We start from the raw sequence: 17,935 nt of genomic DNA on the forward strand, positions 1-17,935 counted from the left end.
TGGATTTAATTCTAAGTGATGGGAAGTTACTAGGTGGTTATAAGAGGGGAAAAATCTGATTTACATTTTAAAAAATCATCTGACTTCTGTGGAGAATAAACTATAAGGAAACACTAATTATTTTAGGAAGACCAATGAAAAGACTATTGTCTTGTTTCACCTTTGGCAGTTCAGTGAAAGAAGATGGTGGTTTTGTTCTGAAGTGGTAATTCTTTTTTTTTTTTTTTTATGTTATATTAATCACCATACATTATATCATTAGTTTTTGATGTAGTGTTCCATGATTCATTGTTTGCGTATAACACCCAGTGCTCCGTGCAGTCCGTGCCCTCTTCAATATCTATCAACCAGGCTAACCCATCCCCCCACCCCCTCCCCTCTAGAACCCTCAGTTTGTTTCCCAGAGTCCATAGTCCCTCATGGTTCGTCTCCCCCTCTGATTTCCCCCTCTTCATTCTTCCCCTCTTGCTATCTTCTTCTTTTCTTTTTTTTTTTTATACATATAATGTATTATTTGTTTCAGAGGTACAGGTCTGTGATTCAACAGTCTTACACAATTCACAGTGCTCACCATAACACATACCCTCCCCAATGTCTATCACCCAGCCACCCCATCCCTCCCATCCTCCCAGCAACCCTCAGTTTGTTTCCTGAGATTAAGAATTCCTCATATCAGTGAGGTCATATGATACATGTCTTTCTCTGATTGACTTATTTCGCTCAGCAAAATACCCCCCAGTTCCATCCACGTAATTGCAAATGGCAAGATTTCATTCCTTTTGGTGGCTGCATAATATTCCATTGTATATATATATACCACATCTTCCTTATCCATTCATCTGTCGATGGACATCTTGGCTCTTTCCGTAGTTTGGCTATTGTGGACATTGCTGCTATAAACATCGGGGTGCATGTACCCCTTTGGATCCCTACATTTGTATCTTTGGGGTAAATACCCAGTAGTGCAATTGCTGGATCGTATGGTAGCTCTATTTTCAACTTTTTGAGGAGCCTCCACACTATTTTCCAGAGTGGCTGCACCAGGTTGCATTCCCACCAAAAGTGAAGTGGTAATTCTTAAGTGATAGAACAAGAAGCTTTTATGGATTGACAAGTTTGAAGGGGGAGAGGAAATGAGATAGGGAGTGCATGGAGTTTGGGGAGGTGTATGTGCTCCCTGAGATCTCAGGTATGAGTTGCCTCATGGGAACCTATAGGAGAAAAAGGCCCCATTTGCATTTTAATAATCAGAGGCAGGAGCAGATGTCTATGCGATAGAATACAGTGGGCCTTCCTGAGTATATCCCCAGAGTAGGTTTCATATCGATTATAATAGTGTGAGCCCAAAATAAATACTTTCTTAAGCATCCTTCAGGATTCCATGGGGAAGTATTTTTTGATACAGATTATACACCCTGATGTCGACAACCAGTGGGTGACTTTTGTGGAGCATTTGTCTGAATTGTTGAAATGTTGAACAGTAGAACTCTGTTCACTGTCATATTTTAGTCATGACATGAATGATACATGTGCCTTTATGGGTTCTGTAAGACCTCTGGAAAACTGATTGAAGTAAGTGAACTGATCAAGTACTATTGCAACTTGGACAGGAATAAAGCCGTGTTTAGTTAAATTCCCCATACTTGGTCTCTGGGTTAATAGAAGTCAGGTGGCAAAGATAGTCAGTCTCTGACTAGTCCCAATTATTAGGCTCCTGAGGGGGAAAAGGTGCTTTGGAATTAAATTTATATAGCTTTGACTTACCTGATTTTCCAGCATTGCAAAACCGGAAGGAAAGATTGCAGGGGTGGATATAAACTAGGAATCACGGTTCTTTCTCCAATAATGGGATAAAAGTGGACAGAATGCAGGATACCATGCAATTTAGGGAATATTCAAGGAGGAACATATGGATTCTCATCATATGGATTATATGACATTAAATGGTTTGTCAGGTTTATGCCTGGTCAGGTGATTTCCAAGAGATCTAGAAAACATGTATTTGGATTTTTAGTCACTAAACACACAGCTAAAATCTAGATATCCCTGTGGCCTGGTAGGAAGATAAGTGTTTTCATTGTTAGCTTTAAAGAGTATTACCAGGCACCTATTCCTAGGGAAAAGAAGACAGGCTTTATTTGTCATGGGTTAAAAGTTTTTATTATGTGAGAGACGATGGACTCTGAAAAACAAACTGAGGGTTCTAGAGGGGAGGGGGGGTGGGAGGATGGGTTAGCCTCGTGATGGATATTGAGGAGGGCACGTTCTGCATGGAACACTGGGTGTTATGCACAAACAATGAATCATGGAACACTATATCTAAAACTAATGATGTATGGGGATTAACATAACAATAAAAAAATTAAAAAAAAAAAAGAATCACACACACCAAAAAAAAAATGATATAGAGGATAGAAAAACAATAGAGAAAATCAACAGGATGAAAAGTTACATGAAAAGATCAATTAAAAAAAAAAGTTTTTATTATGATTTTTTTTTTGTTTTAAAGTATTTTCTTCAGCATCTCCAGAAATTTTGCTACCTTTCAGAGATGTCGGTGGAAAAGTAGTTAGGAATAAGAACTGTTGGGAGGTGTGTGTGGTTGATATAACCGTTTTTGGAAGCAATTTATAAGAACATGAGAAATGATTCTTTAAAGTTTTAGATGACAGTGAAGAAACGGTGCTGAGACTCATTGCTAACTGTTGATTATAATGTATTCCTAGATATATAGGCCTCTAGAGTGATCTATTGAGCAGGAGATGAGTAGGAGTTTCATTGAGCAGACTCCTGAATTCTGAAACAACTAGCGAGTGCTTTGAATTTAATTTGCTGATTCCAACAAACATGGATACCAGCTTGGAAGGACTGGGGACAGAAAGATGTCACCATCTTCCTGACACAGACAAGTTGACAGTGGGCTGGGGTACACTACTCATCTAGTGCTGAAGTATGTCATGCCAGACATATTTAAGGACTCTGTGGAGAGAATGTGATATAAGTTTCAACTAAGATGATTGCCCTACTTATGATGTTCCCTCATTGATCTGACTTTGGATATAATACTTGGTGGTAAATCTTGGTGACTAAAATCAGAATTTTTTGTTTTTCAGGAATGAACAAAGAGAATATACATACTATTGGCCCTGGTCTCAGTCAATGGACACCTTTCTAGTGAGGCACTAAGAGTTATCTGGAAAGGCCAAGAGGATGATAGCCTAAAAAATGACAGCAGCCCTGGCTTGTGTAACTGAAGCCCTTCGGTGGAATTCCTCTAGATTAGCAAAGAACCTACTGAGTCATTTTGGAGGTGCACATAGTAAGGGATGAGAAGAAGCAGTCACTTCAGGTAAGGATATGAACCTTCTGAGATGTGGAAGAGCAGCTCTGTCTGGGGGAATCGCAGATATTATCACACATTAATGGGTTATTGTATATAACAGTGATTCTCAGACTGGGGCACTTTTTCATTTGGCAATGCCTGAAGACATTTTTTGTGGTCACAAACTTGGATGTAGATGCCACTGACATCTAGTAGGCAGGGGCCAGAGGTGTTGTTAAACATCCTGCAATGCCCAGAGCAATGTCTCTCCACCCCTGGGAACATGTCCAGTAGTGCCAAATTGAGGAAGTGGTTATAAATATTATAATGTTATGTAAATTTGCTATGAAAATACTTGCTTCCACCTTGAAATGTATATTCCCATAATGAAAGTTTTGATGGGACAGTGGGAGGGAACACATTCTCCAGCTCTTAGGATATCTTTCTTTTGCCTCAAATGTGAAGAGTATGCCTGTATATCCAGGCAGGCAGCAGAGAGTACTATCTAACAAAAAGGCATATTTAGAGGCAATGAAGACTACATAATGCCTAGAAATTTTGTTTTAGAACTGTACAGCCAATATCTGTGCAACATCCTAGTGGCTATGGATCATTTAACTCATTATTCTATGCATCTCTCTCTGTTAAGTACTTGACAAAATAATGAATAACTCTTTTCCCTAGGGTTGGCCTAATTTTGTTATTTTAAATAAGCCATGAGGCAGATACTTAGGACAACAGAAAGCTAGCAACCAGTGGGTCTCCTGTAGCCTGGACATTGTTAATATTCTCTCCTAGATCCAAGGATTGACAGTGAAGGCAGCTAATCATTACTCTGTTGGATCATTTGAGGCAGTTTCAAAGGCAGGTCTCTTGTTTTTTAATGGCATCAGTATTCTGTCAAAATCTGTCACACATTTGGCCAAAAAATTCTCATATAAACTTTGCAAGCCTCACATGTTCCACTTAATTTAATTATATGATATTCGTCTTTCTGAGAAAGATATACACAGATTTTCTGGGAGCTCACCTGAGAACCAGAGTTTAATCTTATAATTTGATGTTTTCATCCTTTTCCCAAGATAATAGGAAAAAAAATCATTAAATATATGGTATGGGTTAAGGAGCCCATTATCCTTCAAAGATTTTAGCCAAGGATTTCCTAAACCACTGACCTAGAATAAAAAAGCCCCTATTTTGTATTTGGTTATTGTGGCGAAAGTTGTTGTGGATTTATGTTGGCTGCTTAAATTCATTCATAGTAATGGAGAGGTTTTGCAATATGGCCACAGTGGGTATTTCAGTTACCTAGAATAATAAAGGCATTGGATAGTCCATATCTTCTCCAAGAGACTGAAGATATATATCAGAATTTCATTAAATTGAATACAAACATTCCATCTAGAACAAAAGCCCTTAAGATGGTGTCTTAGGCCATGAATAGAGTCTCTCAAAATGATGTCACCTGGTTTCTTAGCCCATTTGTTGATGTTTGGATGAGACCTCTGTATGATGCAAATGATGATTGAAACCTTGGGGATGGATGCTTTTCTAAAGAGAGTATGTGAGGGAGAGTAGACCTAAAACAAAGCAGATCTCTTGGTAACACTGGCCTTTAAAGTTTGGGCAGAGGAGAGGAGCCTGAAAGCGAACCTAAGGTCAGGGAGTTAAAAACAAGATGAGGAGACTCTAGTGTCATGAATGTCCAGTAGTTCAGGAAACAAAGAGTAGCTCACTAGTATCTGATGCTACTTAAAGGTGAAGTAAGGTAAAGACAAAGTGTCTGTATGATTTGGCAAAATTATTGTTAACTTTGATGAGAGAGAATTCATTAGATTCATGAATGTGAAGTTAGGAAGAGGAGACGGTGTGCAGACATGACTTCCAATAGAGTGTAAAGAGCAAGACAGAGATAGGGAGTCAATGGAGAGGAATATGGGGTCAAGGGAGAATCATTTAGTTTAGGAGATAAGTCAGTATGACAAATGTTCATGAGGAATAACCTGTAGAATAGTGTACTGAAGACACAAAAGAGAATGGAGTATTTTAGTGAGAAGCTGGGTAAGGGGTAGAAGTGGAATAAATCAGGCTGTTATATTTAGTAAAAAATAAAACAAAAAGGTAGGATTTCAGAAAAATTTGAATTTCAGAGAAATATTAAGTAATTTTTTTAGTGTAAGTATGTTCCAAATATTGCCAGGGACTTATGCTAAAAAATATTACCTGAAATTCAAGTTTAACTGGGAATCCTGTATTTCATCTAGCAACCCTTAGAGATGCAAATCACAGGTGAAAGATTAACTATATTAATACATATTTTCCATTGTGACAAGATGTGGATTAAGTTTAGGTTTCACAGCAGGAAATTTTTACAGAATTCCTTCTAGTAACTTCTGTGTCCCCTGCGTAGTGAGAAACATGCCACTGGCTAGGAAAGAGGCATGGTGGCAGTATCATAGATTTGGGGAAATGTAGGTTTGAAATAACTGCTGTGAATAATAGGAGAAGAAATTAATTAGGAAAACACATAATTGTTCCCAGGCACATTGAAAGCTTAATTGACATCAGAGACCTTGAATTGATAGAGGTACCAATCCATGAAGGTGAGTGCCATTGATCTGCTGAGGAGGGTCAATTGGCAAATGGAGTTGCCAATACCGAGAAGAGGGTGATGGAAGTGCTGGAACATGTAGTCTAAGCAAGATAGGAAGGGCAGTCAACGGAGTGGAGAGAGGAGGTAGACGAGGGGTCAAAGGAATGAATATAATATAAAGACGAAAAGCAAGGAAAATAATGAGCAACTGAATGAGTGAGCTACATGGAGGCTGTGATATGAGAATGGGATAAATAAATTTATTATCTCATAGGTGTGGATGTTCTGGGTAATGATAAATTCCTGTTGGGATGATGGAAAAAGAAACCGAAGAGGAGGGGAGGTGAAACTTACTGGAGATAAAAGGGCAAAAAACCTAGAGGCATTAGAGAATTAAAAAAAAAAAATGTTGTAAAAAGTGCCTCTTTGTCCTAGAGCACTTTGGTGTGGGTGAATGGACAATGTATTCATTAGGGCACCACTAGCTGCTATAACAGAAAAGCATTTGTAATGTGGTGGCTTAAAATAAAGGTGATTTATTATATACTCATGTAGCAATCCCAGTCATCAGGTCTTCTGACTTCTGACTCAACACTTTTCCTGCATGCATTCACTAAAATGGAGCCACATGGTCACACCTAACCATAAGGGCTGTGAGGACATGTGGCCAAGAGGAAAATAAAAAAAGTTTTGATGAACAGGTAACCAGCCTCTGCTACAGACAGCTTCCAGTTGTGTTTCAAGGCTAGTAGTATGTTTAAGGAGAGAATGTTTTTACTTAAGGAAAGGTGTTAAGTAAAACTTTCATTGAAACCAGGGGTCGGAGTGGAAATGTCAGGGAGGGAGAAGCACTGTGAGTCAAGCTTAGGAGAGAAGACACACGGACTATGATGGGACAAGAATATGGGATGGTACAGATACTTGGAGGTATTTGCATTTTGCTTGAGGATCAGAATAACCTGGTTGTGAAGTTGGATTTGCTCACAAAGGTTTTCAGTGGAATTAGTCTCTGTTCCCACTGACTTGGGCATTGTTTCTAGGAAAGTAGAACACCCTGGGCAGAGGAGTTTTGGGTTCTGCTTCTGACTTCTGACGTACTCTGGCCCTGGATCTCAAGTTTAAAGGCTTGGGCTCTGTGCCTCTGAAATGCTTGCCACTTTTCCACCATAAAGTCCATTATTTTAAATCTCTTAAATACATTACAACAGTAATGTATTCTGCTGCACTCTATTACATTGAATGTAATTTTATATGATGGCTTACTGTGCTGTTCTCCTTTCCCAATGTATATATCCTTTAGAAGCCTCAGATGATATAGGTATACCATTTATAGTTGATTAAATGCAGTATTTGTGGTGACTTCTATAAAAATGGACATCTGGCCCCCTCAGGGTTAGAAATGTAACTTCCTATTACAATTTTGTTCCAGTGGGAAAATAAGGTGTAAGTATCATTATTTCAAATTACAATTCCTTTTCTAGGAATTTAATCTGCAATAAATTTGAACATTATCTTCAGAGGATAATGTGTTAATAAGATACTATTAAAAAGAAGGCTGGGGCGCCTGGGTGGCTCAGTCGTTAAGCATCTGCCTTCGGCTCAGGTCATGATCCCAGGGTCCTGAGACCGAGCCCGGCATCGGGCTCCCTGCTCGGCCAGGAGCCTGCTTCTCCCTCTCCCACTCCGCCTGCTTGTGTTCCCTCTCTAGCTGTCTCTCTCTCTCTCTGTCAAATAAATAAAATAAAATCTTTAAAAAAAAAAAAAGGCAAAAACTTAACTCAGTGTAAGACAAATTATGATTAGTACTTGTATTCTTAGTTGAATAAAAGAAGACTTTTTCAAGAGTTTTTTTTTTTAAGAAGAGAGGCTTCAAAGACTCATTTAGTATTTCTAGTACATTTTGAAATTAAATCACACCATAATATTTTTGAGAAATGAAAAAATGCATACAATTTCTCATCAGCCATTTAGCCATTACTATGCATATGATGCTGTCCATATATGAAATTCTTTGAATTTTTTATAATCTAGTTTTGGAGAACAAAGAAATAGAGAACAATAGCAAATCATTAATCAAGAACAAATTGAAAACAAAAAAAACTAGGATTTGCCCATGTCCCATAGGCACCCATCTCCTAAATTTTGGATGAATAATAACTAAAAATTAATTCCCCCAAAATATTATTTTCACCTTTCTCCATTTCCTTCTCCTCCCAATCCCTTCACAAGTTTCTATGTCTTAATTTCACCAACTAACATGTAACTGACCTAAGTAGATTTCTGGCTGGATTTGGATCCTCCATTCTTTGTAGTAGCTGATATCATAATCTACATATTACCTTCTCCACATAATATGCTTCCATAAATAGTTTTTAAAGAATGTAACTGAGATAGATGGAAAAGCGACACTTATGTCTCCAGTAAGATCTATACCTCCATTAACCCCACAGATATTTTTTAAAATGTCATTTTAAAAGGACTAATAGAAAAGAAGCTAGAAGAAAAAAGATTACATACAGTGCAAGGATAGTTAAATACTGATTTACTCATACATTAAAAGAATAAAATGAATACTATGCTTGCAAGACACAGATAGGAAGAGGAGATCAATCTTTAAAAAAAAAATGGAACAAGCTGAGACTGATCCTCTGTCTACCTCTGTTCAATTGACTTTAAACCAGTACAAATCAGAATAATTAGAAGAAGCTTAGAAGCTAAAGCCCCTTCTTAGCTGGCTTGCAGTACACACAGTACTGTCAGGGCACCACGTAGACAGCTGAGGAAACACATCTACTATGTTGGAAGGCCAGAAGAATCGGAGCTGTCTGGGAACGATAAATCACTAAGCAGAGCTAAGGCTGCAGAAAATGAGCAGAAGGATGGAGGGTGTCATTTACATGGAAACACCAATACTGGGGTGAGGAGAGCATTTAAAACAACAGATAAATAAACTTAAATCTAAGACACCCTAAGGAAAACTTGGTATATCATGAATTGAGTGATCAAGGAATATACTCTGATTTCATACAGATTTAAGTGGTAATTTCTATTTCCGTAAGTCTATACGTGGCACTGGATAGAATTTTGTTAAAAATTTTAAAGCAAGCCTTCTACATTTTTTTCATCCAAGTGCTATTAATGCAGATGAGAAAGAACCTCCTAAGAGAAAAGGCGTAGCGTCATAAGCAGTCTACGGCTAGAAGATTTTTTGAAAGCTTGTGCTTCATCTTTTTAATTCATATGAAGCACTGAGGAGACTTTTAGACTCTTTTTGATAATGGGTAAAGTTGCAAAATGGTAGCAGGTAGCATGCTTTTTGGGAAGAGGCTGAACAAAGACCAAGATGTGGGTTTTATTTTTGATTCTACTATTGAAAGATTTACCTTGATAAACTCAGATACTTCAATTTCTCTTAACTTCAGTTTCTTCATCAATAAAATGAGATAATGCTCTATCACTTCTCACACCAACTATACCATGTGTGAAAAAGTTGTAAAAAGGGTCAAATGAGATGAATATTATTAGAGGCAGAATTTCAGGTCATACTGCTGCTATGTAGGTCTGTATTTATTCTGTAGGTATATACATATTATATATTGTAAGTAAAATTAATTATATAGTTGTAACCTTAATAATGAGCTTGACAAAATTACTAAAACTCACTAGACCAAGGAAGTTTTCACTGCAAAGTGTTTGTCATATGGATTTTAACATGTCAGCTAAAAACACAAAGCAAAAACAACAACAGAAAACTAGATCATATATTTCAGTGCTTATTTGGTATCAGATGTGCTTAATTTGAATAATAATGTAACTGTTTATCAGACGTGACTTTTTTTTTTTTAAGATTTTCTTTATTTATTTGACAGAGAGAGAGAGCACAGGCAGAGGGAGCCATAGAGGGAGAAGCAGGCTCCCCACTGAGCAGGGAGCCCAGATATGGAGCTCATTCCCAGGACCCTGGGACCATGACCTGAGCCAAAGGCAGACGCCCCGACTGAGCCACCCAGGTGTCTCAAGACATGTGACTTTAGGCAAAATAATCCTCTAAACCTTGATTTCCTCATTAGTAGAATAGAATTATAAACAATCTGTCAAGCTTCTTTGCACCCAATGCATGGTAAACATTCAGTAAATGCAAACTTTTATTATAGTTGAACAATTTCAGATCACAGTAAAGGCATGCAATGGAAAAACATATTTATTCCTGGCTAAAATTTCACTTACTCTTTTCTTTTAATTGAAGTAAAAAACACGTAAAATTTACCATCTTACTCTTTTTAATAAGTGTGTAATGCAGTAGTGTTAACTATATGTATATTGTTGTGCAGCAGATCTGTAGAACATTTTCATCTTGCAAAACTGAAATTCTGTACCCTTGAAACAACAATTCCCATTTTCCTCATTCCCTGAGCTCCTGGCAACCACTATTTTGCTTCTGTTTCTAAGAGTGTGACTACTTTGGATAGCTCATGTAAGTGGAATCATACAGTATTTATCTTTTGTGACTGGGTTATTTCACTTAGCATAGTGTCCTCAAGGTTCATCCATGTTATATCATATGACAGGATTTCTTTCTTTTTAAAGGCTGAATAATATTTCATTATATGAAACACCACATTTTCTTTATCCATTTGTCCCATCAGTGGACATTTAGGTTGCCTCTACCTCTTGGCTATTGTGAATAATGCTTCAATGAACATTGTTGTGCAAATACCACTTTGACATAGTGATTTCAATTCCACTGGATATATACCCAGAAATGGGATTGCTGGATCATATGGTTGTTCTATTTTTAATTTTATGAGGCACCTCCATGCTGTTTTCCATAACAGGTGTACCATTTTACATTTCCATCAATGGTGAATAAGGGTTCCAATTTCTCTGCATCCTTGCCAGCATTTGTTATTTTCTGTATTTTTTTTGTGTGTGTGTATGTTTGTTTGTTTTGATAGTGGTCACCCTAACAAGGTATAAGGTGATAACTTGTGGCTCACATTTCCCTGATGATTAGTGATGATGAACATCATTTCATATGCTTGTTGGCCATTTGTGTATCTTTTTTGGAAAAATGTCATCAATATTTTCCTCATTTTAAAAATTAGGTTATCTTGTTTTTGCTGTTAAGTCGTAGGAGTTCTTTATGTACTCTGAATATTAATTCCTGTTATGAATCTGTGAAATTCATACTTATTAAGTAGAGCACAGAGTGCCAGATGGTAAGCCATGGTTCAAAAATAGACCATGAGAGAAATTGAAATAGAGAAGTTTATTGCTTACTGGTTCTGGAGGAAATAACCAGGCAAGCCTCAGTGGGACACATGGAGAGTCAAGGCAAGGTACAGACAGAGAGGGAGATAGGACCCAGGGCATGTTTTTATTAGGGTCCAGAGTGCTTTGAGGTTCTTGGGATAAGGACAGATTGGTAAGTTTAAACAAAAAAGCCAGGTTTTGGTATATCCCATGGGGGTCTTAACTTTTGGGGCATAGAAAGGAAAGGTGCTGGGAGGCAGGGGATACTATTGATCACAAGGGCTATTAGGGAAGTCATAATCAGGAACTTACATTTGCTTTTGACTCTGCAGACTGCTCTCTAGGGTAGGCACTGGCCTGAGGGCTCAGTTTAAGGTCCCTGCAGGCTGCTTGGCCAAACAAAATGGATGACGAGGCAGTAGTACCACGGAGTAACTCATTTAAATTCTCAACAATCCCTGATCAGACATACTACTGTTTGCAAATATTTTCTCCCATTCCAGAGGTTGCCTTTTTACTCTGTTGAATTTTTGATTAACTGTGCAAAAGTTTTTAAGTTTGATGTAGTCCCATTTATCTGTTTTTGTTTTTGTTACCTATGCTTCTGGTGTTATATCTGAGAAATCATCACCCAAATCCAATGTCATAAACTTTTTTTCTATGTTTTCGTCTAGGAGTCTTATACCTTCAGGACTTATGTTTAGGTCTTCAATCTATTTTGAGTTAAATTATATATATATGGTGTAAGGTAAGAGACTAATTTCTTTCTTTCACAGGTGGATATCCAGTTTTCCAAGCATCATTTTTTGAAAAGATTGTCTTTTCCCCATTGAGTGTTCTTCATGCCATTGTTGAAGATCATTTAACCACATACACAAGGATTCATTTCTGCTCTTTCTATTCTGTTCTGTTGGTCTATATATCTAAATTTATGCCAATACTATATTATTTTGATTATTACAGCTTTGTAATATGTTCTAATATCAGGGCATATGAGGCCTCCAGCTTTGATTTTTGTTTGTTTCATTTGTTTTTGTTTTCTTTCCAGATTGTTTTGGTTATTTAGGTCCTTTGAGACTTGCATAGAATATATGAATTTTAGAATTTTTTTTCTATTTCTGAAAAAAGAAAGTCACTGGGGATTTTGATAGTGATTACATTGAATCTGTTGATCACTTTAGTATTTATAGGCATCTTAATAATATAAGTCTTCCAATTCATGAACACTAAAATTTCATTTATTTTTAGTTTAAGGCCTACATTACAAAAAACACTGATCAGTCCTGAGAGATTTTAGAACATTTACTTGGTGCCAAAAAAAAAGCTCAAATTTCATATTAAGCTTAAAGACTTTCCTTGCCTTTTTAATATCATGTTAAAATGTTGTTGTCCCTTGGGGCACCTCGGTGGCTCAATCAGTTAAGGGTCTGACTTTTGCTCAGGTCATGATCTCAGGATCATGGGATCAATATCAGACTCCATGCTCAGCGGGGAGTCTGCTCATCCCTCTCCCTCTCCCTCTGCCCCCACCCCCGCTCTTGCTCTTTCTCTCTCTCAAATAAATAAAGAAAATCTTAAAAACAAAAAGTTGTTGTCCCTCTACTCAGCAGGTTTAAGCTGCATGATGTAACATTTTTGTGTCTCTCTCTCTTGTCTCTGCCTGTCTATCTCCTGAGTATTCTTTCTACCAAATTTGTGCTTGCTAACCCAGCAGATATTCTCAACTCTTTTCTCCTTGCTGGTGTAGCTGAACTCCCATTATAAAGGCTGAAAGGGCTGGGTGCTCTGGGTGCTCATTTCTCCAGCATCCCTTGCAGCAAGAGCTCTGGTAAGTTATTCTGTCTTGGCCAAAAAGGTACAAAAGGTAGTAATTCTAGGAAAGTTTTCTTCTTCTGTAAAATATCCACTAAGAGAATCTCCTTGCCCTTCCTTCCAACTTTTAAATGTTGGCGTATGAAGATGTGATTTTTGGAGTTTTGCAACCTTTTTTCAAAGAACTCAAACAGGATTTCTGACATTATTGTATTGGTAATCAACGAGACATTATAGCCATACAACTCTAGGCTTCCTGCTATGTGAACTTTGTTATTGCATCTCTTTGCATTAAATCTACCAAAGAGTCAAAAATATTCTAAATGATACAGTTCTGTCTGATTTTTAGCATAGCATAATGCTTAAAAATGGAGTCTCTATGATCTTGATCAAGTTTCCTAGCCTTGCTGTACCTCAATTTTCTCATCCATTAAATGAGGATAATAATATTTATCTCATAGATTTGTTGTAAGGATTTCATGAAACAAAATACATGAAGCACTTATACTGGCATGCATGAAGGGCTGAGCAAACATGAGTGGGTGTCATTTTTTTCTTTATGTCATCTACACTCCTTTTTCTTAAGATAAGTTTCTATTCTTGCTATATTCCTTTTCACTGATTCCCTCTTGAACTTGCATCAATTAGCTTTTCATCCCCACTACTCAATATCAGGGTCACCAATGACCTTCACATTGCTAACTGTATCTGACATATGTATTTGACATATCAGCAGTATTAAACCATCAGTCACCTCTCTTTCTAAAGATGCTTTTCTTTATCTGGCTTCCAAGTCATTATACTCATTCTATTTTTCTTCTACCTCTCCAGCTGTTCAATCTGTTTATTCCTCTTTATCACTCCCCAAACCTTCTCCCTCACCAAAACAACACAAAACAAACAAAACAAAACAAAAAACTGTGATCCTGTGATAGTTCTTCTTTCAGTAAGATGTCCAGGTAGGATTAACTTGCTTCAGCCCAGACTCTTTCCTTTCAAATTCTATATTCAGTCTATCAGCACATCTAATTGATTTTGCCTTAGATCAATACCTGCCAAACTGTAAGACCAACATTCTAATTCAATCAATTGTCATCTCATGGCTAATTTTTGGAAGAGCTCTCTCTGCCCTTACTCTATAGTCTTCTCAACAGAGTGACCAAAGTTGATTGTATCAACATGTGAGGTGATCATGTCACCCTTGTGCTCAAAATATTTTAATTCTTCTATTGCCAATCAGAATTAAAGCCAAAGTTCTTACAATGATTCATATAATATATACATAATAGCATCCTGCTCTTATATCTCACTACTCACTCCCTTAGTACTCCACTCTAGTCTCAGTTCCTTGATTCTATCAGGCATGCTTCTCTTTCAGGACCTTCCTCTAGATAGCTCCAAAGATGATGTTCCCATTTCCATAAGTCTTTACTCATATGATACCCTTTGAGTGAAGACTTCCCTCACTAAAAATGTCTCCTTTGCCCAACACTTCATTTTTCTATTCTCTGATAAATATATCAGTATATGGTACTCATCAACATCTTATGAGGTAGGTATTTTATCTTACTATTTTCTGTTTTCCCTTTTAGAAATAAGTTCCAGGAGGCAGGCTCTTTTCATTTTGTTCACTGATGTATCCTCAGCAAATGAAACATTGATTTCACATAGTATACACTGAATATAAAAATATTTGTTGGATGGTTGTGGTGGGGAAAAGAGAGGGTTATTTTAATCCCCTTGTTACTTGCAATCCAAAATGAAATCTAATTCCCCATCTCACGTCAGTATGATACTTCTAATCAACATCATTAAGTATCCCTATGGATAGAGAAAGTCAGGGGGAATTACTGTTGATTTATTTTATGCTCTATATCATGTGATTTCAATTTAAATAGAGTGTAAGTTAGACCTCTTACTCTGGATTCTTCGGGTAAAAACTGGGATTTGAATGAAACAGACTGTTTATGCTAGGTTTATATTCAGAAATAATAAGCTTATTGATCAATTCAGTTGTTAGAAGTTATGATCTATCAATTTTCTAAACAATATATGGTAACTAATCCATCACTACATGCTTACGTAACTCAACAGTGTAAGGAAATGTTCATCTCTCTGCTTGCCACCGGTGGTGTGGACCACAGTACCTGCTTCCATGGGGTTGAGGGTGGTTCACAAATCAGCCCCCATTTGGCCCTACTGAAAATGCGGGAGGTAGAATGAGGAAGGATTCTTTGGTGTATTAGGGTTGCCCTTTTCCTAGCCCTTTGTCCAGAGAGAAAAGCTTTTTTTTTTTTTTTTTTAAGCTTATTTTTGTCTGTGTCTTTTGGTGGTTCTGGGTTTGCAGCTTTTGTAGCACTCTGTCTAGGGTATATGGGAGACAATAAGGAAATCAAAGAATCCACTTCTGTGTCATTTTTCCTGTTCGAAGATTCCTAGACAGAATCTTCTTTCTACCTTTCAGAGTTCTTCTACGCTTGTTTGTTGTATTATGTATAGGGATATTTAGTTTTAATAAAAGGGAGGAATGAGGTTATTCCATCTTGGCTGGAACCTGAAGTTCTGTTGTATCGTTTTGTTTATTTAGTGTCTTAGTCTAAGAGAAATCAATTTGCTAAAAGGTAGAATGCCAATGAAATATAAAACATTTATTTTCATCATACTATTTTACTTTGAAATGTCTTTAACAATCAAGGGATTTTGAAGCTGTTTACATGCTTATTGATATTTTATTAAGAAATAAAAAGATAGTAGGAAGGGAAAAATGAAGGGGGGAAATCGAAGGGGGAGAGGAACCATGAAAGACTATGGACTCTGAGAAACAAACTGAGGGTTCTAGAGGGGAGGGGGTGGGGGGATGGGTTAGCCTAGTGATGGGTATTAAAGAGAGCACGTATTGAATGGAACACTGGGTGTTATACGCCAGCAATGAACCATGGAACGCTACATCAAAAACTAATGATGTAATGTATGGTGATTAACATAATAAAATAAAGTTTTAAAAAAATTTATTGTCATAAATTTTCTGACTCTGAAGAAATCTTCATTTCTCCTCATATCAGTCTCTCAGCTCCCAAGATCTTCCTCCTTATAAGCCTAAGAAAGTGAAATAATTCTTATTTATATCCATTACAAACCTTTGGGAAGGGCTTATTTTAAGGTTTTACTAAATATATCCAAATGTTCAACATTTATTTTATGTGTATTATACCTTCTGTTAGTTTTTACAAAAGCAAACTTCTATCACTAGTCTTTTTAAGTGGGTTTACTTTTTAGGAAAACAGATATGTGGGAAGTAAAGGGTAACAAGAATTTTTAAATCAGGATTTTTTTTCTCCAAAGTTTTTTTTCCTCATTGGGGGAATTGAAATTTAATGATATAATTCTACATCTGCATTTTATTTTGAAATAAAAATAAATGATCACCAAGGACATGAAGCTTCTGAACATGTCTTTTTAGGAGAAGGGTGTGAAGAAACTTTAGGACTATTTTATTCATAAATAAATTAAAATTATAGTTCATACCTTTCATCTAATCCCATGAATACTTAGTTTTTGCAGTAAAGGATTAGAAATACTTTTAATTCATGTGAAATCTATAGTTAAATGCTGAATGTTTGAAAGATTCATATAGACATAAATATGAGAAGCATATTAACAATCAGTGAGTAGGTCATGATAACATCCCATAAAATCAAGAAGGGGCATCAGAGACTAAATTATTAAAAATAGGACATGATGGTAAGAAAATTCATCATATTACTAAGATTTGAAAACCTAATTGAGAGCCGAAAATGTAATACTTAAATGAATTACAGACTGTATTGAAAGGAGCAAGTATCTTTGTGCTAATGCCCAGAGAAATACCAAATGAACTCCTTGACCTGTACATTTACATGACTTTGTATTAGCACATTTGCAGTGTCCAGAATATTCATGTACTAGAAATCAGCAGTGTTTTAAAGTAGAAATATAGAATTCATTTTAAGTATGAAAACATTTTTGTATCATTTTGGTAAATAGTTATTCTGGGTATTCTAAGGCAGTTCTTACTCCAAATACTTTGTCCAGTGTTGTTCAGGTCACGTGTTACGTATTTTAGCACAGAGAAACGTTGTCTTTTTCCTTCCTCTTAGTTTTTGAAATATCCCTTGCTCCACAAAATCTTTGGGTGCTATTCAGAAAAAAAATTACATTCCTGCAACATCTGCTGCCAGACACTAAAATTCTTTCTTAAAACAGCACATTTTATCTATGAGTGCAGACAAAACCTGAAGTTCCTCAGAACCAAAATGATCACAATCTAGACTTGACTATGTTATGTATTTGAATACAAAAATATCATTTATGATCATGATTATACATTTTTAAATGTTATTTCTGTATTTTCTTTGTCAGGATTGATTTTGGTGGATTGTGAAATCAATTTAATGGGTCCTGCTCAGCATTTAAAAAATGAAATAATGTAGAAAAGTGTAGAATGGTATGGAAGAGAAAAATACACACACACACACACACACACACACATACTTGCAGTAGAATTCATCACATATAGTAAGGGAAATATAATTTCACAAAAAATTATCTAGTTTATAAATATGCTGAGTTGTGATTTACTATATTATTTACTGTGCTTTCAAAAAAATTGAAAATCATTTTTCTGGAAGACCAATGCTAGATATGTTTAGCTAATGTTCATTAAATGCTTAATATGTGCCATATACTCTACTAAGAGCTTTGTACGCATTCTTCTTATTCCTGATTAGAACCCCATGAAATAGGTTTTGTTATTATTTTGAGGATTTGGAAACTGAAGCTTTGTGAAGTTAAGATGATCGAGGTTACAGAGCTAGTAAATGGTAGAGGCAGGTTTCAAACCCACAGTTAGACCGCAGCTTCCATGGTACATACTACTTTGCACTCTGTGTAGCATAGCAATTCCTGAGCAGGTGAAT

This window comes from Halichoerus grypus, chromosome 4 (assembly GCF_964656455.1).
Source record: "Halichoerus grypus chromosome 4, mHalGry1.hap1.1, whole genome shotgun sequence".
In the NCBI taxonomy this organism is placed as follows: domain Eukaryota; kingdom Metazoa; phylum Chordata; class Mammalia; order Carnivora; family Phocidae; genus Halichoerus; species Halichoerus grypus.